This window comes from Protopterus annectens, chromosome 1.part1 (genome assembly GCF_019279795.1).
Source record: "Protopterus annectens isolate FY-2018-M chromosome 1.part1, PAN1.0, whole genome shotgun sequence".
Classification (NCBI taxonomy): domain Eukaryota; kingdom Metazoa; phylum Chordata; order Ceratodontiformes; family Protopteridae; genus Protopterus; species Protopterus annectens.
The window spans coordinates 18614354-18637739 of NC_056726.1; the positions used below are offsets into that span (position 1 = coordinate 18614354).

The 23386-nt window shown below is 42.0% G+C and overlaps 1 protein-coding gene across 1 annotated transcript in view; it reads right to left on the bottom strand.

Moving 5' to 3' along the window:
* MTMR12 (myotubularin related protein 12) overlaps nucleotides 1–23386 on the bottom strand; it is a 1177010-nt gene that overhangs the window by 321976 nt on the left and 831648 nt on the right. The window lies entirely within an intron of this gene.

The window sequence follows — 23386 nt, forward strand, 5'->3', positions numbered from 1 at the left end:
TCCCAACACCAACAAAAGTGGCTCTTCCTTGCTCACTAAGGGGATTCCAACAGCTGCAGAGGATGTAGCTAACCCCTGGTGCACAGTGGCTGTATGGGCAACACCAAGTGGATCAGAAGAAAAAGATGGCTGTTCTGAGGAACCAGCTTTGGCCACAGCTGAGAGTCACCCACCTGCTGCTGAAGCAAACTGCTAGGGTTAAAGGCTGTTAAAGTCAACTTTTTCGTTTTGTGGCTGGAAGGAGCAACATTGGAACTGGTAGTCTGTTCCATGGTCAAGACAAAAATGGTACCTCATTCCTGGGGAGATAAGCACCACAAGTCAGTAAAATTTCAAAAGTAGTGTAAAGTCACTTTTCCCAACACAATACAGTAAAAAAATCACTATAATACACGTTAACAGCTCCCAAAAGTAATTTAAACACAGTTTCTCCAAAGTAAAAAAAATATTTATAGAATGTTTAAATCAACTTTTAAGCTGCCAAACTCAAAAGTACACTCCTGTTTAAAAAAAACATCAAATCACATGACAGCCAATAAAAACACACATTCCTAGGTTAAAAAGTACTTTCCCCACACAGGAAACTAACAATAAACACCAAAAATAATATGTGGAAGGATTTTCCCTAAAAGGAACCTATCAGTCCAGCAATGGAACAGCACAAGCAGACTATCTATACTAAAAAGCCCACATAGGAACACTCTCTTCGGTGGCAGGAAAGCTCTGAAGGGCTTGGCACCCAAACCTTTTAGTCAGCTCAAGCTGACTAATAATTTGGGTGTGTTGAAGGTACCCTTATGCTTTGTAAGCTAGTTGGCTGTTACATCCTATGCAGGATGTAACCCACATAGCTAAGGCTACTGCAGAAGTAATGAATATGAAGAACATCCTATGAGACCCTCAACAGAGAAGGCTGTTCTAAATCAAACCTGGGGACTGGTCTGGTTTCAGGAGGGAACGTCTCAAGTATGAAGAACTGCATTCCCAACTGCCCAGCATTTCTCAAGTTGCCTTTTTTCCTCTACTTTGTACCTTAGAATCTCATACCAAATCACCAGATAGCAGGCCTTTGAGAAATAAGTTGCTTCTTTTCTTACGGAGGGTTTTAGAATGAAATTATCCACAAACCTCACACGGAATATCCAGACGTTCCATTCCCAAGCAAACCACACACAAGGTGCATTTGCCTGGCAGTGTGGGGGCTGTGCCCATATGTGCTTGCCTTGTGGGATAAGAGTCACGGCTATATGTCAAGTACTATTTCAGTCCTGAGGCCACAACCTTAGCCATGAATAGAAGCCACAGGAAACAACCAACAGATGATACTATGGAAATAACAATAGTAATGAAAAACAAGCCAACAGGAGACACAGTAACATTAAATCCGCCTAACAGATGACAAAGTGAAGCAGTTCTAACTACTAAGCCAAAAATGATCCACACAAGATCAAGCACAGCAAATGCACAATGGCAGCCTGGCCATTTGACAGAGAGCAATGTTGGAATCAATCCTAACGACCTGAACCACCAAAAAAGTAACTCCAACTGCCTAAAATATTGCAACAGGAAAGCTCTAACCTCTAATCAAAGATCAATGAAAAAAAGGCAAAAAACTCTCAACTTGCAAGATAACAAGCCTGAGATCGCCTTTCAATGTAGGCACATCAAACAAGGTCTGGAGAGACAGGGTGGTCCGGTTTATTATGGGAGACAATGGGATGAATCTGAGCCTAGGAAATTCTATAAGATGCCAAGTAGCTGGTGCATGATGGCAACCACTCCTGTAGTTGAAGTAAATGGACTGGATTATGCAAGACCTGTGAATTGTTTTGCATACAGCTTAAAGGACAAGGAACTGCACTGCTGCAGTTCTGAGAAATCTACTACTGATCATACCTGAATAAAGTTACACTGGTTTACAAGCTTACCTTAGAACAGGTTATGCCAACTTATACATGGATGATTTAAGTTTGTTTGTTTGTCTGGAATTTGTCCAAGTGCAGCGATCCAAATACTACTGCTGCTTTCATTCTCAGTACTTAAATATTTATTAAGTGACAAATGTATGAGATGTGATCACATTCTGTCTACCTTAACTGCACTGATGGCTTTAGATATTATGTAGTTCCTCAAGTTGTTCAGTAATCCTAGAAAACAAATGCTGCAGTTTAATTTCTGGATATTAATTAATTACGATCTGTGACAATACATCAGTCTTACTGCATACATTCTACTCCCTTATCCTTACGCTTTTTACTCTATTACAGAAACATAAAAGTATATTGGGGAAAACTGTGTCTGAGGCATCCAGTGAAATAGAGCACAACAGTAGCCTGTGCATTTCTAAAATCCTAAGCTTTAATTTAAATCATTACTCTGCCAAACTAACAACATGTAAATATTTAGACCTTCAATCAAAATCTTTTACTTTGCCCATTACAAGAGCCTCACAAATTATTTAAACTACATTTAAACAAGACAAAAATTCTCCAGTATCTGGTGAAGAGATGAAAACGTGAAAAGAGTGGCATTTGGGTGATGAGATACTCTCTGGTACTAACTGTCTTAATCAGCTTTATTCACATGAAATTCTAAATGCAATGTGAAAAAACAGATCTCAGAAAATTATTATATTCAAAAACAAAGCAACAGATTCATAGACACGTACTCGGCTAGCTGTACTTGCAGGCCATTTTAAGCCTAGCCAATTTCCTTTTATGTGCTCGAAATAACCTATCCCATTTGGTTATAGATTGGCCTTACCCATCATCCATGGTCGATAATTATATAATGCCTAATAAGAATAACTGGGATCATACTACAGATAATTTGTGGGGACCCATGCATGGGATAAGTCATTTAGGAACTGCATCAATCCATTAGTAGTACAGGGGGCAGTCCTGGAATAAATTTTCTGCTTGCATCCATAGATCTAAGTTGTGCTTGAAAATGGACAGGGATGAATTTTGTTCTATGTGGCTAGAGAAGTCTGTTCCACAGCAGTGGTATTCTCTGTGAAATATACCTGTCCCTCCAAACCATTCTACTGATGCTGCAGAAGAGGTTTAGACCCCTACACAGAGTATTTCTGATGCCATCTGACTGCCTGATGAGCAGTAAATCCATACAATGTATTTGACTCTGATGCACTTCCTTTTGATACATTCGGCTTGCATATTTAACCTATTAAACGGTTATCATTTCCTTCAGTTCTGTATACTGTTTAGCCTTTAGGCACTTTACTAAAGTCAATGAATGAAACAGTGAACGTAACTTGGAAGATACATAAATGGGAGTGTCTTCTCATATGCCAGAACAGGTAATCTTGAAATGGTCTCCGTACAGTGACTCTAGAGTTCTCAGTGTCTGAAGAACCGGAAGACCAAAAAACTGTCACAAGAAACTTCATTTCCTTAGCATCTATAAAGGTTCCAGTTAGATTTGCAAAATACCAATGAGAAAATGTTGTCTGAAGTAATAAAACAGAAAAAGCGGCCCATCAAACTGACTAAAAAGTCAAGCAACGATCCCCAAAAAGCATGTATAACTAAATCAGTTTTCTATTTTTGCATGCAGTAATAACATATGTAGAATATGAAGTTCCTTAGTGACAGTGAACAGCAAATTTTCACTTACAATAATCTTTCCATAGACCCCATAGCTGTATTTGCATCACTATTTAAAATCCTTAAGAAATCAAACTCTGAATTCAAGTGACAGATCTAGACAAGCAAATGGTATTTTTTTAAATGATTCAGCACTCTTGGATATACTAGAAGCGGCTGCCTAACACCTATAAAAACAGCATGAAACATCTGGGCAAGTCTCTGCAGTACCTAATGTACCCACAGACAAGTACTTGCTTCTAGATTCTAGTTTTACCCATTACAAACAAGTACTACAGTTCAAAAACTGTCACCAACAGAAAGAGTCTTTACAAGAAGTGTAAATTTCTCTGAAAGAGACTTGGTTAAGAAATGCATCATTCTTTGCCCTGGTTCCACTGGAAGGTGATGCTTAGGCTGGTCTGACCCCCCCCCCCCCCGAGGGGACATCACAGTAGCATACAAGGCAGTTTCTTATTTAATTGCGCAAGTAATTCAAAAACTAAAGACTGTACACCTTTTCTCTGAAATCACACCAACTGTAAAAAATGATTCAAGCAAGCAGCACTAAACATTTATTAAAAACACAAGTCTGTGTTCACTCTAGGAAAGCCCAAGTAGGAACCTTTTAGTGTCTATTTATTAAAATGACTGGAACAAGTACAGCACAGTACCTTCTAAAATGGTTCTGATGCCCAACATCTTCTGAACAAGAGCACTGTTGGATATACTTAACAATGAAGTGAACTCCCACTTGCTATACTAAGCTATGGGCACTAGAGGACAGCAATCTTTGTCAAATGGCATACAAGTACCTGGAGTGCTACACTTGGTCTTTTCATATCTGGGATTTCTTAATTCTTTACTTAGCTTGAAAATGAAAACCTTCTAGGAAACCAACACATCACACGGCCAAAACAGGAAATGGAATAAGATACAACCAAATCATAAAATATAGTTAGAATACCTGCAGTTAAACAAAGTCATGCACCCTAACAATATTACTCAGTCCTAGAACTGCCTACAAAGAATAATCAGTTCACATCTCATTTGACTAATACTCCTTCTTGCACCTACACCTAATACAGACTCATCCATAAATGCATTTTCTGCACTTCAAATAGCAATCACTCCTCCACACTACATCCTTCTTAGAACAGCTATTGAAATAACTGCTGCATTACTAGTACTGTGCTTTGTTTGTGTCTTTCGGCTTTTTCCCGGTTAGGGGTCGCCACAGCGGAACTCCGGTAAGCTAATGATTGGTAGTTGATTTTTACGTGCCGAGTTACCAGCCCTGAAGCACAACCTTCAACGAAGGTACGCCCATTCACGCATGTCTCCACGTAGAAGACGCTCTAGCTGAGAATCGAACCGGACAGCGTCTTACTGTGAGGCGACAACGCTACCGCAGCACCACCACCGCGGGTATTGTGCTTATCTTTGCTAAAACTGAAATGCAAATGGCTTATTTCATATTTCCATTACAGTTAAGTAAGAATTGTATGTTTTTCCATTTGAATCTTGATGCTTTTACTATGTCATTCTTGATCAATTTTCAAAGAAAAAACAGACATTTTATAATAAGAAACAGGAGACATTACAATAACAGAATTATAATTTTACTAAGCAGAAAGGAAGAGAAAAGATAAAACAGAAGATTAAACCTCAAATTCATTTTTTGTAATTTCTCAATACTAGCTATCCTCCATCGCAGAGGCAGCACTTTGTGTAAAATCTTACCATAACAGTAGATATCCTTCTCTTCACTGTTGTAATATTCTTTACAGTAGGATTCCCTGCCTAGGGCAGTCTGAAGTCCAGCCAGTACACCAAAGCCTTTAGCTTGTAATGTGTACGCCGTATGTCACACATATGTTCCCCGCGTATGGCAATGGGCATAAAGGTGACGTCCAGATGTACCATCCTCAGAACTGAAATGTCCCAGTAGGAATAACACCCTAAGGATATTATCGGGTAACAGGCATAAAAAGGACCCAGGGGAACAGAGAGGAGTGAATACTGCAACAATGAAGAGAAGGACATCTACTGATATTGTAAGACATGCCACTGTTGCAGTATTCTTTACAATAGGGACAGTACAACAGCTCAGGAAGAAGATTGGGAGGAGGAAGGGTCAGCAAAGCCCTCAAGGAAGCCATGGAGAATGGCCGTGGCAAAACCAGCTCTGGCCCTAGAAATCACATCCAACACATAGTGCTTGGTAAAGGTATGCACAGACATCCAGGTAGCTGCCTCAAGAATATAATTAGTATCCAAAGCCTTGGAAAAAGCATCAGAAGAAGCCAAGACCATAGTAGAATGACCCCTAACAGAAGATGGAAGGCTTATCCCATGAAAATAATAGCAAAATTAAATGCCTTCAGGTATCCAAGAAGAAATGGTTTGCTTGGAAACAGCCAAACCTAAAGACGCAGGCAAAAAAGAAACAAAAAGCTGTTCCGATTTACAAAAAAACTTAGTTTTATTTAAAATACCTCAGCTGTCTATGCAAATCTAAGGTGTACAAAATCTTCTCACCAGCAGACTGCGGAGAAGGGAAAAAGTGTGCAAAAGAATAGACTAAGAGACAACTCAATCACCTTGGGTATAAAAGAGGATTAGTACAAAGGGTCCTAATGAAGAGCTATAAAGGGAGGAACAGCCATAAGGGCTTGCAGCTCAGACACCGTCTGGCAGAAGTAAGAGCCATAAAAAAAAAACAGTATTCCAAGAACAATGCTGTAAGGAAGTTGAAGAAGCAGGCTCAAAAGGAGCCTGAGTCAATTTTTCTAAAAAAAAATTAAGATCCCAGGAAGGAAGGACAGGCTTGCTGTGAGGTCTAATGTGAAGGACACCTTTAAGAAACTGTTTGGCGTCAAATCTAGAGACCAATGGGGGAGTCAAAGGCAGATAAACAGAAATAGCAAACAGGTGGGCCTTAACAGAAGAATATGCCATCTTAGCATTGAGCAATTCACACAAATAAGAGAGAACCAAAGGAATATCCACAGTAAGTGGATCCAATTTACAAAAAAGACACCAAACAGAAAATCTCTTCCATTTGGATAAAGATTTCCTAGTAGTGGGTTTCCTGGCCTCCTGTAGGATCCAAAGCATGTCCTCATTAAAAAGGTGTATGAAGGGGATCAAAACTCTATCACTCACAATGTCAGCTGAAGAGTGGAAATGTGAGGATGGATGAGACACCCCTCGTCTGGTGTGAGCAGGTCCACCCTATGAGGTAACTTGTGATACTTGCCCTTGGCTAAATGCAGAGGAAGAAGAGGGAACCAATGCTGTCTGGGCCAAAAGAGAGTCACCAGCAAGACTTTGGGAGAATCATGTTTTATCTTGAACAGGACCTTCAGAATTAGAGGAAGGTTGGGAAGGCAGAAAGAAACATGTTCTTGCAAGAAAGAGAGAGTGTCCACCTTCCAGGCCATAGGACATGGGACGCTGGCACAAAAGAGAGGAAGCTGTCTGTTCACAGGAGAGTTAAACAGATCTACTTGAGGAGTACCCCACTGGGAGACAATGTCCAGAAACACATCCCTGTGAAGCATCCACTCATGGGAATGTGTTATGGACCTGCTCAGAGAATCTGGCACTATATTCTGATCCGAGGGAACAAACTGTCTGAAGGGTCACCTGATACTGCATAGCTAGATCCCAAACTTGAACAGCTAATCTGCACAGTCTCTTTGATTGATGGCAGGTGTGTACCCAAGAAGACTGAATGCTGTAATTAAATCAAAAGGTGCTTCAACAAAGTATTACTTTAAGGGTGTGCACTCTTATACAACCAGCTTATTGTACGTTTTTTATATTTTTCCCCTAACAGATTTGTTTGTTTTTCAATTGAATTGTACAAGTTATAGGTCACATTAAAGGTGGGAAAAGTCTTGAAATGATTTATTATGGTCTCATTTTTTATATAACAAAAATCTGGCATTTTAACACACTTTTAATATCCACTGTATATGCTAAAGTAAAGTCTCCTGAGAAGAGGCCTGAATGAGCAGGTCATCCAGGTAAGGAAAGACCTGTATCCCTTTCAACCTGCAGAAAGCAATCACAGGAGAGGGCATTTGGTGAAGACCCTTGGGGCAGTAGAGAGGCCAAAGAGCAAAGCAAAGAACTGAAAATGCTAGGAAGCAACAGAGAAAGGTAAAAACTTCCTGAAAAGGGGATGAATGGGGGTGTGTAGAAAAGCATCCTTGAGATCCAGGGGAACTAGAAAAACCTGAAGAAATAGAAAAGGAAACAAGGTGTGAAGCTATAGCATCTGAAAGGAAAGGACTTTTAAAAGGGTGTTTAGCTGAGAAAGATCCAAAATGGGTTTCCAGGTGCCTTCTTTCCTGGGGACAAAAAAACATTCTGAAGTAAAACCCCTTCCCCCTCTGAGGAGTTGGAACTTCTTGAATTGTTCCTTGAACCAACAGGCCCTGAAGCACCTTTGGAAAAAAAGGGCATGGAGGCTGAGGAATGTCCAAAAGGAGGGGAAGAGATTTCCAAACTATGTAATAACCCCAGCAAATTATGAAAAGAGCCCAGGAGTCTTGGGTGACCTTTAACCAAACAAGAAGGGACAGGGAAAGATGCAGAGAAAGAAGAATGTAACTGAACAGGGGAAAGACAGTCAGACAGCACCCAGTTTGTCAGGAAAAGGAAGTTTCTGAGTAGGAGTTTGGGTAGCCTTAACAGAAGGAGCCTTTTACCTTTTTTTTTGGGGGGGGGGCAAGACTGTCGATGGAAAATGGTAGGCTTGTTGGGGTAACTCCTTTGAAATCTGGGGACAGGTGAAACAAAAATATGCTTCAAATCCTGTAAGGAACTTAACTCTGCAGCAGCACCAAACAAAGGTTTATTATCCCGAAGAGCATCCATCAGTTTAGCCTTGATATCATCAGGCAAAGGTTGAAATCTGAGCAAGGAATACCTTCTCAAAACGAATCCAAAAGCAGCAGCCCTAGATGAAGCATCAACTGCACTTAATTGAATGGCGAGCCACTTAGGAGAGAGAAGAGCCAAAACATACCTGGTCATGTGTGTCTAATAGTTCACAGCTCTACAGGCTGGGGTAGCAGACATATACACTTTCTTACCTAGCCTCTCCATAGTTCTGCTGTCCTTGTCAGAGGGAAGCAATTTTGTAAAAGGCAACAATTTGAAGGGTTTACTAGAGGCAACTGATATGACAGAACAGTCAGTTGAGGGGCACATATAAAGAAAATTGCAATCATCGGGCACTTTATAAAACCTATCAGGTTTTTGGGAGCAGGGATCTGGGAATCAGGAGCCTGAGAAGCAGTGGAAAATGCATCCAGCAAGGCAGTAGGGTGAGGAGGAACAGCAGAGGGCCAAGGAGACTCCACTTGAAGAAGCTCATAGTATCTCTTCTAAACGTCGGACACCTGAGCACAGTCCCATTGGAAAAACTCCATCATTCTGGAAATAATGTCATGAAAAAAAATCTCCTCAAAAGGAGAGTCAGGACTGATAAGATGACTCTTCCTCAGAACCATAATCTAAGGGAGAAGGAATGTGAGTAGAATAAGTCAGAGATTCTTCATCAGAACCTACATCATCCTCCGAGGAATCCCTCACCCTAGGCCTCTTAAGAGGGGTGGAAGACCAAGGAGGAGCAGGAACAAAAACCCCCTATGGAAGCTTTAGAGCCATAAGGGCATTAAACAGACCTTGAGTGAAGTTTTCCCATTCCCTCTGAGGATCTTTAGGAGTAGGAGAAATGTACTTAGTTTTATGCTTCTTTCGGAGTGGAACATGGCCTTTAAACATCTTAGGAGACTCTGAACCTTGATGACATTCTATTATTGTAGTCAGAACCTCTTCCCTTACTAATGTTTGAGGAATGTCCCTAGGCCCTTCAGTAATTATCAACCGCTGTTCCCTCTGCACATCTGAGATGGACGTCTGCAAGACCTCCATGGATGTAGATAAAGTCGGATCCATGCTGGGGTCCGAAGAGGTCATGACAGAGGAATACAACAAGGAAACTGGGCAATCCTCTGAGCTTTCACTAGCCTCAAGAAAGACATCCTTTGAAAGTAGTACAGTCAAATAATCTGAAGGAGCTTTCTTGGTCTTTTTCTTTGTAGATAGCTGACACTCAGGCCGGGAAGATCCTTCCATAGTGTCTTTAGCCAACAGTTTAAGCCATTGTTAAGTCATTGGTTTTCTAAATAAATAGCTAGGGATGAAAGCCAACTATGCAACATCTTAGGGATGAAAGCTTGGCAAACTGCACAAGAGATATGGTTGTGGGAAGCATCCAAGCAAAACAAACAATGCTCATGACAATCTTTATGGGGAATCAGTCTCCCACACTGTTGGTTTCATTTCATCCAGAAAGGGGAAATGCCAATCAGAGCAAGGCAAAATTATAAGAAAATCAAAAAACACCAACGGGGTATTTATCTGGAAATAGTTTGGTAACCAGCAGATGAATGAGCGTTTAGACTTATGATTGAAGATAAAGTACAGTTTTGTACCTACCATAAATGTAGATGTCCGATAGGTATGCATCTGCAGTCCTAACATATGGGTTGTCCTGCCTCAGGCAGCCCTTCGGTCGGCCGGATTCCAAAGTCTGGGTCTGGCCTCGGCTGATGTCGCACTTCACCTGACGTCACAGCTGCTGTTTATTGGGTATAAAGGCATCAGCCGACGCCATTTTCCTCTGTTTCTTGCCCCAGATGCCAGGTGCCCTCTAGGAAGGCTAAATTTGGATAAATGCAAATAATTCCAAACAGTAGAGAGCAAACAATATAAAAATATATATACATATATACAAACAAATACACCATAATAGATTCCCCCAGCTAGCTAAAAGAGGGGTAAATACCCTAGGAATACCACAGAGGGGAAGGAGGGTGGGTAATCCTGACTACAGATGCATACCTATCGGACATCTACATTTATGGTAGGTACAAAACTGTACTATGTCCTTCAAGGATGCATCTGCAGTCCTAACATATGGGTAGAATACCATAGCCAAACTGGGGAGGAGGCACTAAGATAAAGATGGTGTAGTTAAGATCCCTTGCAAAACAGCAGTTGCAAAACCTGCTCGGGATCTAGAGTATAAGGGAAGATTAAAATGCTTGGCAAATGTATGCACGGAGCTCCAAGTAGCAGCTTCTAAAATGTCTTTGGTAGCCACTCCTCGTAGGAAAGCTGTAGTGGTGGCTGTAGCTCTTGTGGAATGAGGTCTGATATTTTCAGGAGTTGTCTTTCCATGAAAAGAGTAACAAAATCGAATGCAATTTCCTATCCATTTTGAGATTGTCTGTTTTGAAATTGCTTTTCCTTGCATTCCTGTTGCATATGCTACCAGAAGCTGGTCAGTTTTTCTGCTGGTCTTAGTTCTGTCCAGATAGTAGCGTAATTGTCTGTGCACATCCAAGGTATGTAGCAGTCTTTCCCCCCCTGTTCTGTGGGTTGGGGAAGAATGTAGGTAAATGAATCGCTTGGTTCAGTGATACTCTGGAGACCACTTTTGGCATAAAGGTAGGGTTAGTTCTCAGAGAGACTCTATCCTGATGGAAGATAAGGAAGGGTTGTACTGCCATTAATGCCTGTAACTCGGATACCCTTCTTGCTGAAGTGATTGCTAGCAGGAAAGCAGTTTTCCAAGACAAGAACTGTAATTCTGCTGTTGCTGCTGGTTCAAAAGGGGGAAGTGTTAACTTTTCCAGCACAAAGTTGAGATCCCATGTAGGTAAAGGTGGTTTCCTTGGAGGTTTTACATTTTAATTCCTCTCAAGAACTGCCTGAGTAGAGGATGAGAGAAGACAGGAGGATCCATGTTGTATTCTGCTGAAATTGCTGATGCATGAATCTTAATGGAGGAGTAAGACAGGCTATTGTGGAACAGTTCTGCTAAATATTCCAGGATGTGTGCTATGCTTGCCAATGAGACATTTTCTCCCTTTGCTGCACTCCAAATGAGGTATCTTTTCCACTTGGCTGAATAAGTTTTCCTTGTGGAAGGTCTGCGTGCCTCCAGGATAATGTCCTTAACCCTCTGAGATAAACCTGGGTTATTTTGTTTTATGCAATATTCCAAGCAGCTAGCTGCAGTGTTTTCAAGTTTGGATGCAGGATCTTGTAGTTGTTCTGTGTTAGAAGTAAGGGACATAGAGGTAGAGGCCATGCGTGTGTCCGAGACATGCTTCTCAGTAGCGGGTACCAATGTTGCCTCGGCCAGTCTGGAGCTATCAGGATTACCCTTGGCTGATCCTCTCTGATCTTCAGTAGAACTTTGTACATCAAAGGAAGAGGTGGAAATGCATATGCTGTCAGGTTTTTCCAGCTGAAGGAAAGGGAGTCCACCCTCCAAGCAAGTGGGTGGTATGCTCTTGTGCAGAATTTCTTCAATTGGTGGTTGTGTGGGAGGCGAACAAGTCTATCTCTGGTAGTCCCCATTTCTTTGTTATGGCTTTGAAGATATCTGGATGCAGCATCCATTCGTGAGCATCCGTGGTAGTTCTGCTTAAGGTGTCTGCTAGAGAATTTTCTTTTCCTGGTACAAATCTGGCCTGAAGTTGAATGTTGAGATTCAGGGCCACATTCCACAAGTCCATTGCCATCCGGCATAGAGGATATGAATGTGTACCTCCCTGTTTGTTGATGTACCACATGACTGTGGTATTGTCCGTCCTTATCAGCAGATGACCCTGTTGAAGGAGTGGTCTGAATGCCTGGATCGCATGTTTCACTGCCAGCATCTCCTTTAGATTTATGTGTAGATTCAGCTGGTCTTGGGTCCATACGCCTTGTATACACTTGTCCACCATGTGTGCCCCCCAGCCTAGGTCTGAGGCGTCCGTGGTGATGGTCTGGTTTGGATGAGGTTTGTGGAAAGGCAATCCTCTGTTCAACTGACAGGCCTGCGCCCACCACAGGAATTCTTGCTTCAGGCATGGTATTATTGGAATCTGGGCTTCTAGACTGTGCTTGTGTTGAGACCATACATTCCTTAGGTACCATTGTAACTTTCTCATATGCAGTCTGGCATGCGGAATCAATATTATGTAGGATGCCATGTAACCCAGGGCTTGCAGGACTTTCCTTGCAGTAAGCTGAGTTTGTGTTGTTAATGTCATGAAGTAAACTGGTAGTTGCTTTTGTTTTTCTTCTGTGAGAAAAGCCATCTGAGTTGATGTATCCAGTTCTGCACCCAAGAATGTTATCCTTTGGGATGGTACTAGTCTTGACTTTTGCATGTTGACTATGTATCCCCCAAGGCTTGCAACAGTTGTATGACATTTTCCAAATCTTTTGTTAATTTTGCCTTGTTGTCCGCTTGTATTAGGCAGTCATCCAGGTATGGGTAAATTTGAATTCCCTGAAGCTTGCAATGAGCAATTACTGATGCCAGGCATTTCGTGAATACTCTGGGCGCAGTAGATAAGCCAAAGGGCAATGCTGAGAATTGATAATGCTCTGATCCTGCAAGAAATCTGAGTTGTCTTCTGCAATCTGGTCGTATAGGGACGTGCAGGTATGCCTCCTTGAGATCTAGAGTCACCAGCCAAGACTCCTTGCCCAGCATGAGAAGCTGCTGCTGGAGGGTCAGCATTTTGAATTTTGGAACAATGAGGTATGTGTTCAGTGCGGACAAGTCTAGAATAGGTCTCCATTGATTTTCTTTTCTTGGTACAAGGAAAAACCTGGAGTAAAATCCTTGGCCTTGTTCCATAGGTGGTACCTTTTCTATAGCTCTCATCCTTAATACGTTGTTGATTTGTCTTAGAGCGTCTGTTTTTTGGCTTGGTGGTAGGTTTGGCATTCCTCTCTTTTTTGGTAGAGTGTGTAAGTGAAACCTGTAGCCCTTGTCTATTGTTTGTAAAGTCCATTTGTCTCCTGTAATGTAATGCCAGTTGTCGGAAAATAAGGCTAGCTTTCCGCCCAAGGGTGCTTCCAGTTGTTCCCTGGTAGGCAGAACCAGAGCCAAGTCATTGTGTCTGCCCTGTGGAAGTGGTTGTAGTTGAATCTGTGGCAGTACTTCTCTGGTTGGTAGGCTGCCACGGACGTCCCCTGTAGGCACCCCTAGATTGACCTCTGCCTCTTGGGTGTCTATTTCTGCCTCTCTGCGCTCTGGAGTTGTCTGGAAAGGACCAATTCTTCGAAGGCAAATTTCTGCTAAATCTTGGAGGTTGGACCTGTAAGAAATCTTTGACTGTTTGGACAGATTTTGCTTTTTCTTCCACCTTCTTTAGAATCTCCTGTGCAGGGGAGCCAAACAAACTTTGTTTCTCCATGGAAGCATCTAGGAGTTTTGACTTAACATGATCTGGTAAGGATTGTTCTTTTAACCAGGCATGCCTTCGAATCACTGTTCCAGTCATAGCTGATCTAAAGAAAGCCTCCAGTGCATCATAGCCACATTTTAAGAAATGGTTACTGACCTGCTGAGAGTTATGTACCAAATCCTGAAGGGACTTGCAGTCTATAGGTTCAGGAGAAGACATTTTTTTTATTTAGCTGGTCTAACAAAAATTCCTGGTACTGAATCATGTGAAATTGACAGTTCAAGGCCCTGGCCGAAAGAGTAGCAGAAGTATAAACCTTTTTACCCCATCTCTCTAATGCTCTAGATTCCCTTTCAGAGGGAAGAGGGTTTTTGGCAGAGGCAGCTGCCACACCTTTAGGGCCCTGTGAAATGGTTTCAGGGTCTGCAACAGGAGCCTTATACAAATGGTAGTGTGTGTCCGGGAACCTGTAATATCTGTCAGGCTTGGCAGGGGCCGGAGGAAGAGAATCAGGGGCAGTACAGGCATCATTATATGCATCATCAACAACTGTTAGTACTGGAGGAATGGCTAAAGGCCTATGCTGTGTTAAATGTAAAAAAGTCCTTAGCCTTTTCCTTGAATTTGAAAAATCCTGGCCCTGCCATTGGAAGTGTTCCCTCATAGCATGCAAGGTTTCCCCAAAGGAAAATTCTTCAGGAGAAGCAGAAGGAATGGAGTCTTCTGCATCAGAATCCTCATAAGGAGAATATGGGCCTTCCTGAGGGTCTGAAATGTCTGAGTCATCCGAGGAATAGTCTGTAGAGACAGGTTCCGGGGGTTCAGTCCTAGGCCTCTTATCTGGAGGGGGCTGAGAGGCCCTGTCTGGGTGAGGTTGGGATCCCCTGATCAAAGAAATGAGATCCTCAGCCAGGCTGAGAATTTGGGAACTAGAGGTAGGCCTATGTGAGGGAGTTTTAGCAGGTAAGGCCTTAGAAGATTTAGCTGCTTTAGCCCTGGCAAAAGCCTTGATAGACATAGAAGCAGGGGGTCTAGCAGCCCCACGTGCAGGGGTAGATATGTCTAAAGGAATAGTGTCTGACAAATCCTGGGTGCCTGCTTCTGTAGCAGTAAATTCAGTAGCAGATTCAGCCATGCTCTGTGAGGCCTCGGCTATCGGAGGCATGCTTTCGGCCGAAGGAAGAACCGGGGACTCGGTTTCAGCCGAAACCGAGACACTCACGGTTGGCCTAACCGTGGTTTCAGCCGAAACCGCTGGCCGCGAATGTCGGTCCTTTTCCTTGCGCTTTTTAGCTAATTGAGTAGTCGGAGTCTCCGATGGCATTTTGTATGCAAAAGCGGGACCAAAAAAACTCCTCTGCAAACTCCGACCGACGTCTAAGTGTCCGTCGGTTGAAGAAAGCACAGGCTAGACAAGCTGATACGTCGTGGTCTGGGCCTAAGCAAGGAAGGCAGTACGAGTGGAAATCCTTATGAGGTATTTGTTTCCCACAAGTTAAGCAATTATTTACTTTGTCTGACATCGGCTGAGGCAAGAAAGAGTCCCCAACGGGGTACTTAGCTTTTTAGAAGTCTTCGGTAGTAGAAATCTCTAGATCTGACTGACCGGCACTTGTGAACAGCTTCTGCTTCGGGCACCACGCGGCAAGAAAGACTGAGGAAAATGGCATTGGCTGATGCCTTTATACCCAATAAACAGCAGCTGTGACGTCGGGTGAAGTGCGACATCAGCCGAGGCCAGACCCAGACTTTGGAATCCGGCCGACCGAAGGGCTGCCTGAGGCAGGACAACCCATATGTTAGGACTGCAGATGCATCCTTGAAGGACATCATCTGGACTGGTGGCAAAGAAGATCTGAGGATGCTATGTCCGGACATCACCTTTATGCCCAATGCCATGCACAGGGAGCATACATGTGGGCATGCCCATTACAACCTAAAGGCTTTGGTTTACTCACCGGATGCCTGGCTGCCCTAGGCAGAGAATCCCTATTGTAAAGAATACTGCAACAGTGATATGGAAGACATCACAAATGATTACCCTTCATTGTCAATAACTCAACTCTAAAATCTACAGAAACAGTGCAGAAAGTTACAGGGATAACGTTCTGACAACAACCCAGGCAATCTGAATTAAATTAGCACCTCAAGTGTTTGATGGAACAGGCAGAGGAATGAGGAGCCATCCCAGTTCACCCATCCTGGAGGGAGGGAGCCAGCTCTAGCTCTCTGCTTGAGTGACCCTTCGAGGGAGCACAAGGTATTGTACTTGCAGGGCATAGGCCAGCCAAGACTATGTTGCCACTGGGCATGTGCATGTGCCTTGGGAAGTGCACAGGCATGCTTATCAAAGCAAGGCATCATTGTTGGGAGTTCACAGAGGCAGCTGTGGGGATGAAGGATGCTGCAACAGGGTAGGGCAGGGTGCTTTGCTGGACCTGAAAGCTGTCTCACTTCCTACAATCCAGCTTTCACCACAGAAAGAGTGAATGGCATAATTAGGCACCACAAGTAGGAGGAAATCAATCAGAAGGTTGTCATCTAGTGTGGGATGTCTGACTCACACACTTGAGAGAATAAACTGGCAAAGACAGTAGAGTCAAATAGCATGTCAGTGGAAAAAGGGAGGGGAAGGAAGAAGGGGCAGAGGGAATTCTAGAGACATTCTTCCCACCATCTCCCACTTTAACAAGTCACTACTTCCCCTTCTGTACAGCTGACTTGGCTCCTCATCAGGGAGGAAAAGAAGAAATTAGGCTTCTTTACACCAGCTTAAAAATATCTGAATTAAAAATCAGCCACAAAACCTCGAACTCATGAACAGTAGCTTCTTCTAGGGGACCCTCCCAAGGGTTGGTTCCATCATAGTCTGTAAGAGCTTCAATATAACATTCCCTTATCAGTTTGTAGCTAGTCAACTGAAGCAATCCTACCCTTGGATGAAAGCAATCGCAGCAAGCAGCTTTTTATCATACATTTTTCAATGCAGTTGGTCTTAATTATGTGCACTTACATTGGACAAGACTCCTGTGTACATTAGTGTTTTTTTTCACTTTCCCAACTTCTGTGGATTAGCAGTGCTGATGCATAGGAATGAGGGTAGTGCAGGAGTTTCAAGCACTCTAGACTGCGGACAAGAGGGTACAAAAATGATTTTTTTTTATTTATGGTAGCTTGGAGTTATGCTTCACTATTTAAAAAATAAAGTAAAAAGAACTTGCACTATGCTGAATAAGATTAACATAGAAACATCCAGCTTTGTCCTCTCCGAGTATTATAGGTTCATAGGTTCATAGGTTCATACTAGGCTATCTGCCCTAGGGCATTTATAAGCCTAGCCAGAGTATGTTTGGCTTTCGCCACCCATTTTAAATTAATTTTGCTATGCCCTTTTTCGAGGTTAGTATACTGTGCCTCTGTCTAACAGTGACACAGAAGTGATACCCGGGGTAAACCTACGATCTCCCATCCACTCATCAAGATTCCTCTTGAAAAGAGTCAATGAGGGACTCCGCCTAACCTGGACTGGGATTTTATTCCAGAGTGAAGGGAGCCTCTGGGTTATGAATCTGTCCCTCCAGCATGTCCTATTTATTTCAGTGCTGAGGTTCAAGTCTCTCAAGCGTGTAGCTCGATGGGATTTGGATTTTTTGAGGTGCAGCATGTCCCTTAATTCCGGGTTGGACATGGCCTTATCGTCAGGCACAGGTCACCTCTGAGCAGGCGGTATGCCACTGAGTAGAGCTGGAGTTTCTTTAACCGGGCAGCATATGGCATCTGTTTGAGCCCTTTGATCCTCTTGGTGAGGTATTTTGGGGTCTTTCCAGTTGCTGCAGGTGTTTGGTAAGGTACATCCCAAAAGGGGCATTGTACTCAATTATGGGCCTGATGAGGGATGAGTAAAGAGGCACGATGACCTCCCTAATCTAGATGTGAATCCCTTCATGATTAGGTGGGCTATATAAAATGTTTTTCTAACCACTTTGGCCGTGGTTGTCAAATGAGAGATTACTATCAACTTGGGTCCCCAGGTCCCTAATTACTTCTTCTGTACTTAATGGATTACCACCTATGTGGTAATTTGTGGGCACTTTGTATCTATGCAAGGGGATGACTATACACTTTTTGGCGTTTAGCTTGAGGCCATGGCTCTGGCACCAGTTGTCTGTTTCTCTGAGGCCCTTTTGGAGGATGCTTGTGTCGGCTGGAGAGTCCATTATGGCCAGTTTGCAGTCATCTGCGAACTTGGTCAGCCACAGTCCTTCCGTGTTGGCCTGTACCTCCGAGAAATATATACCAAACAAGAGAGGTCCCAGGACTGAGCCTTGTGGGACGCCACTTGTAACTGGTTTGGAGTCTGACATGGCTCCAGCAATTCTAACCATGTGGGTTCTGTCCTTGAGCCAGTTTGCAACCCATCTAGTGACATAGGGGTTTATATTTAAGCTGGTGAGCTTATCTATAATGCCAGTGGGGTTTTGTATCGAAGGCTTTTGCGAGGTCCAGATAGGCTGTGTGGACCACCTTCCCTTCATCAATGGCCTTGGTGACTGTTTCAAAGAAGTCAACCAGGTTTAAGAGGCAGGATCTGCTCTTAACAAAGCCAAACTGGGTAGGATCCAGTGTCTGTAGGTCCCCAATATCTTTATTTATGAGGTCCATGATGATCCTTTCCATAGCTTTGCAGACCAAGCTAGTCAGGCTTATGGGGCGATAGTTTCCAGGGTCCGTTGAGGCACCACCTTTGTGGAGAGGGACCACTGTTGCTGTACGCCACTCTTTGGGTACATATCCTGTAGTAAGGCTGAGATTGAACAGTAGTTTTATGTTTGGGTTTAGCTCTTCTTGGAGTTCATGTAGGACGCAGCCTGGGACACCGTCTGGTCCCATTGATGCTTTTTTTTTGCTTTGGAGAGGGCGGCTCCCACCTGAGCATCTGAGATGTCAGGGGGACAGCACTCTGCCTGGATAGATATTTGCCCTTTTGGTGGGGAGGGGGGGAGAAGTTTGTGCTGAACCTGTCAGCTAGGATGTTGGCAATGTCTGTGGGATCAGTGTATTTTTTGTCATTTTGGACTAATTCTGAGCATATCTGGGAATTCCCACCCAGTTTCCTAACATAACTAAAGAAAGCCTTGTGATTATCCTTAGTGTCCTGTGCAATTTTTCTCTCGAAGCTGGCCTTTGACAATTTTATGAGTGCCCTTAGTTTTTTGCTAATACTGATCAGAGATGCCTTCCCTTTTTGGGATTTTGCTCTATCATGTAGTAGCTTCCTCCTTCTATTGTATAGTTTGTTTATGGCTGGGGTCCACCAGACAGGTCGTCTGCCTTTGGAGGATTGGGTCTTGGTTTTATTTGGGATTGCATGATCCATGCAGTCCTGAAGGTGTTCATAGAATGCATTTATAAAGGATTCTGCGGTCTGGGCCGTATTTTCCACAGGCCCGGGGGCTTTGAAGGATTCCACCTCGGTTTTGAGGAGTGTGAAATTTGCTTTAGAGAAGTTTTTCACTGTGGTTTTCTGGGCAGGGGGTGGGGTCAGGATGTGAATATCCAGTGAGATCAGTTTATGGTCTGATCTTACCAGTGAGGGATACACTTCTGGTCTGGCGCATAGAGTCCCCATGTTGGTGATGATCAGGTCCAGTATGTTTTCCCCTCTTGTGGGAGTGGTAACAAGTTGTTCCATACCATTTGAGTTTATGAATTCTAGGAACCTTTGGGCAAGGGTGTTGGAGCTAGAGTAATGCTCCCAATCTATGTTTGGGTAGTTGAAGTCGCCCAATATAATGGTGTTCGGAGAGACCTTCATATTTTCCAGTGTTCTCAGGAAGGCCGAGTGGGGTTCCTGGGTTTGGGAGGGTGGTCTGTAGCAGGCTATAAACTGGAAGGCAGTTTTACCCACTGTTAGTTGCACATGGATAGTCTCTGATGCTTCGTGCTTTGCTTTATTATATTGTCCTCAAGCTTCTTTTTCTTGGAAGCACAAATTATAGACCAGTAAGACCATACTCTAACCCAGAAAAAATTATAGTCATTTAAGTAAAATTACCATAACAGTAGATGTTTGAATGACCACTGCTGCAGTTGCCTCAACTACATCGGTTATATCCTGCTGTGGATGTAACAGTCAAACAGCATCCAATGCTTCAGGGTACATTCCATGCGCCCAAACTGTTAGTGAATTCGAGCTAAGTGGACTAATAAGACAAGTTTAGGCATGAAACCCTCAGAACTTTCATGCCAACAGAGACATGGAGGCTCAGACCTAAAAGGACAATGCTAGGAACAACAAAAATAAGCAACACACCAGAAAACATGGTGGATGGAAGGAAGGAGCAGCTACTATAGCAGTGATCATTCAAATATCTACTGTTACGGTAAGTTTACTTACACAACCGTACTATGTACACCATATTGATTGCTGCCACAGTAGCCTTAGCTATATTTGTAGACTACCCTAGCATACTACATTTGGGAAATGGAAGGGTCCTGAAGTCCCTGGAGAACGGTTCTATCAAAGCCTGACCTAGACCTACAGAAAAAAAAATCAAGCTTCGAATTCCTTATAAACATAGGTATAGAGGACCACGTTGCTGCTTCTAGAAGAATTCTAGAATCCAACCCTTTCCAAAAAGCCATAAAAGAAGCCAAGGCTCTGGTACTGTGGACCTTGACCCTACCTAGAATAATTTTGTGGTTGTGAATATAACAAAAGATAATAGCTTAAGACAATCACTTGGAAATAAGTCTGCTTTCACACAGGTTGTCCCCCCTTCTTACCTTCAGAAGAAATAAGCAATTGATCTGAAGCTCTGAAAAGATTTAGTTCTGTCAAGACAGTATCCGAGTTGTCTGTGAACATCTAAGATATGTAGTATCCTTTCTCCCTTATTTTCTATTTACATTTAGGAAAGAAAACTGGGAAATGGACAGTTTGGTTTAAAGAAAACTACTTTATTTATTTGCCATTTGTTAACCGGGTTGGTCTGGCTGGGCAGGTGCCCTTTTTCAGCAGAGACCCAAGGAGAAAAGCTCCACAGTATACATTTTACAATTAGTCAAATACGTCAAATGTCCACAGTACGCATTAAACAACAGGTTACTAACTTTATTTACAAATGTGATTTACAAAGGTTTACAAATTAAGAGTACGCAAAAAGGAAGAAGATTGTAGATATTGAGCAAAAGCTGTAAAGAGAAATCTTGGTTGTGTTAGCCTTTCTTGAGAAGGTATATTTATTGATTAATATAAAAATATACAAACTAAAGCACAAGGCACAACAAGTCCAGAGTACAAACTGGAATATTAAGAATGGCCACACAATAAAGCCCGAAGGAAGCTCAGTTTAATATACTAACGTTGTCAATACAAATACGTTTTCGTCCTTACTGAAAGACTTCATCAGACATTACAATGAGTAATCAACTAACTCCCCTTATATACTATCCTCTGAACACTCAACCAATCACGTCTTTAATGTAATTAAAGACATTATAAAAAAACTTTTATAAAGTCCTTAAAACTTAATGTTTATAAAACAAAAGTTGCATTCAGTAAATACATGTAATCATTAAATAAATTCTAATTTGTGAAAAAACTTTTAAAAATATAAAATTAATATAATTGTATACAGATATATATGCATCATTCATCTGTAAAATTAATAGGTCAAATACTTCATCTAGTGGCCAAAGTAAAAATTGCTGTACATTTGGCTATAATTTAGCTGCTCTGAGTTTCAAGACAGGGGCCAGGGAAATAAAAATCATTTAGCCCATAATTCTTGTTGGCTTCAAGTTTGAGTTGCCAAAACAATTCAGAATATTCAATTGTGGCCTCCCAAGGTCCCCCACCACATGGATCCACTTCTACTTTTTCTATCACAAAAAAACAAAGCAAATTTAGCTGAAGGACAAGAAACAGTACGTCTAAAACAAGGCATTAGTTTCATCCTTGTTTTTAACATCATTCATGTGCTCATATATGTGTCTTTTAAACTTTCTAGTAGTTTTTCTAACATAAAAAGCCCTGCAGGTGTCACACACAGCAATATATACCACCCCTACAGTTTCACAGTTACAAAACATATTAGTTTCTAATTCTATCTCTCTTCTTGCAGAAATAATGACTGCCCTTGGAGAATGTGGGAGCATAGTGAACATCTCCCACATTTGTATGTTCCTACTCTCTTAGTAACATTTCTTTTCTTTTTAGTCTCCAATACCTCCTTTATGTTCCTACCCTTCCTGAATGTAAATCTTAAAGGTATAAACTATCGTCAGGAAAGCACGGACACTTCACATAAGCTTTCATTCACTTTAATAGACGTGAACTTCTTCAGAATGACCATCTACTCATTTAACATTATATAACCTTTTCTACAAGTCACATGTAATAATTTCAATAAAAATTTAAAGAACCAAACGAACAATGGTCAATAAAAAAATTACATACAAAGGCTCAATACAAATATATATATACATAAACTGTTCACTTGAAATGATTAATGTAAACTAATAAAAATGTGCTGTGTATGAAAAAGTTAATTTACATATATTGTAAGAAACATTTTAAATTTATAACTTCATTTAAACCTGGCATTATGTCAGCACCTAGACCGATTTCCAAAGTGATTTCCTTACATTCTAATCTGGTTTTAAAATCACCAGAAAATGCTTCACAATCTACACTGTCAATAACTGAAAAAACAAATTTCTTAAAAGACTGACAAACTTTATATAATATTGTTAAATGGGCAGATGGTCATTCTGAAGAAGTTCACGTCTATTAAAGTGAATGAAAGCTTATATGAAGTGTCCATGCTTTCCTGACGATAGTTGGTGCCTACTTGTTGTTTCATTGATTTTGATTTCGAGTATCAGTTTCAAGTTATTTAGTTTGCTGTTTGTCTGTTTTCCTGGTTGGTTTCGCTATTTTTATGGAAGGTATCACACAGGACGCGTTGCTGGATCTGTCTACCCATCCTGTTCCTGAAAACTATAGTCAGTTTTCAGAGCACATCAAGACTGTAATATCCACTGCAATCAGCAGGGGGCTCGAACGAGCTGATATTTCTAAAACTGTGACACACTCCAATCCGGGTCCTGAAGAGGAATGGCGCGAAGGCGTAACGGAAAATGGAGAGAGACAAGAGACTAACACACTTGTGATGGACACTTTGGTAGAGAATAACAATATTTTGGAGCATGTTTTTAAAAACCAGGATAATCCGTTTGTGGGGATTGAAACCACATTGGACAATGATTCTGTGAGTAGTAAGAAGCTGATAAATACCTTTTTAGAACATAACCAATGCAGGAAATGTATTTTTGAGCTGGAGAAATTAACGTTAAGGTATGTGATGTTAAATGTTGAAATTAATTATTTAACTGAATGTATCAGACGTAAATGTGTACCACAAGGGTTGCTATTTGTTAAATTTCCCAATTGTGCTAAAAGTGGTGATGGCTTGTACAACAGACTTGTAGAGTTGT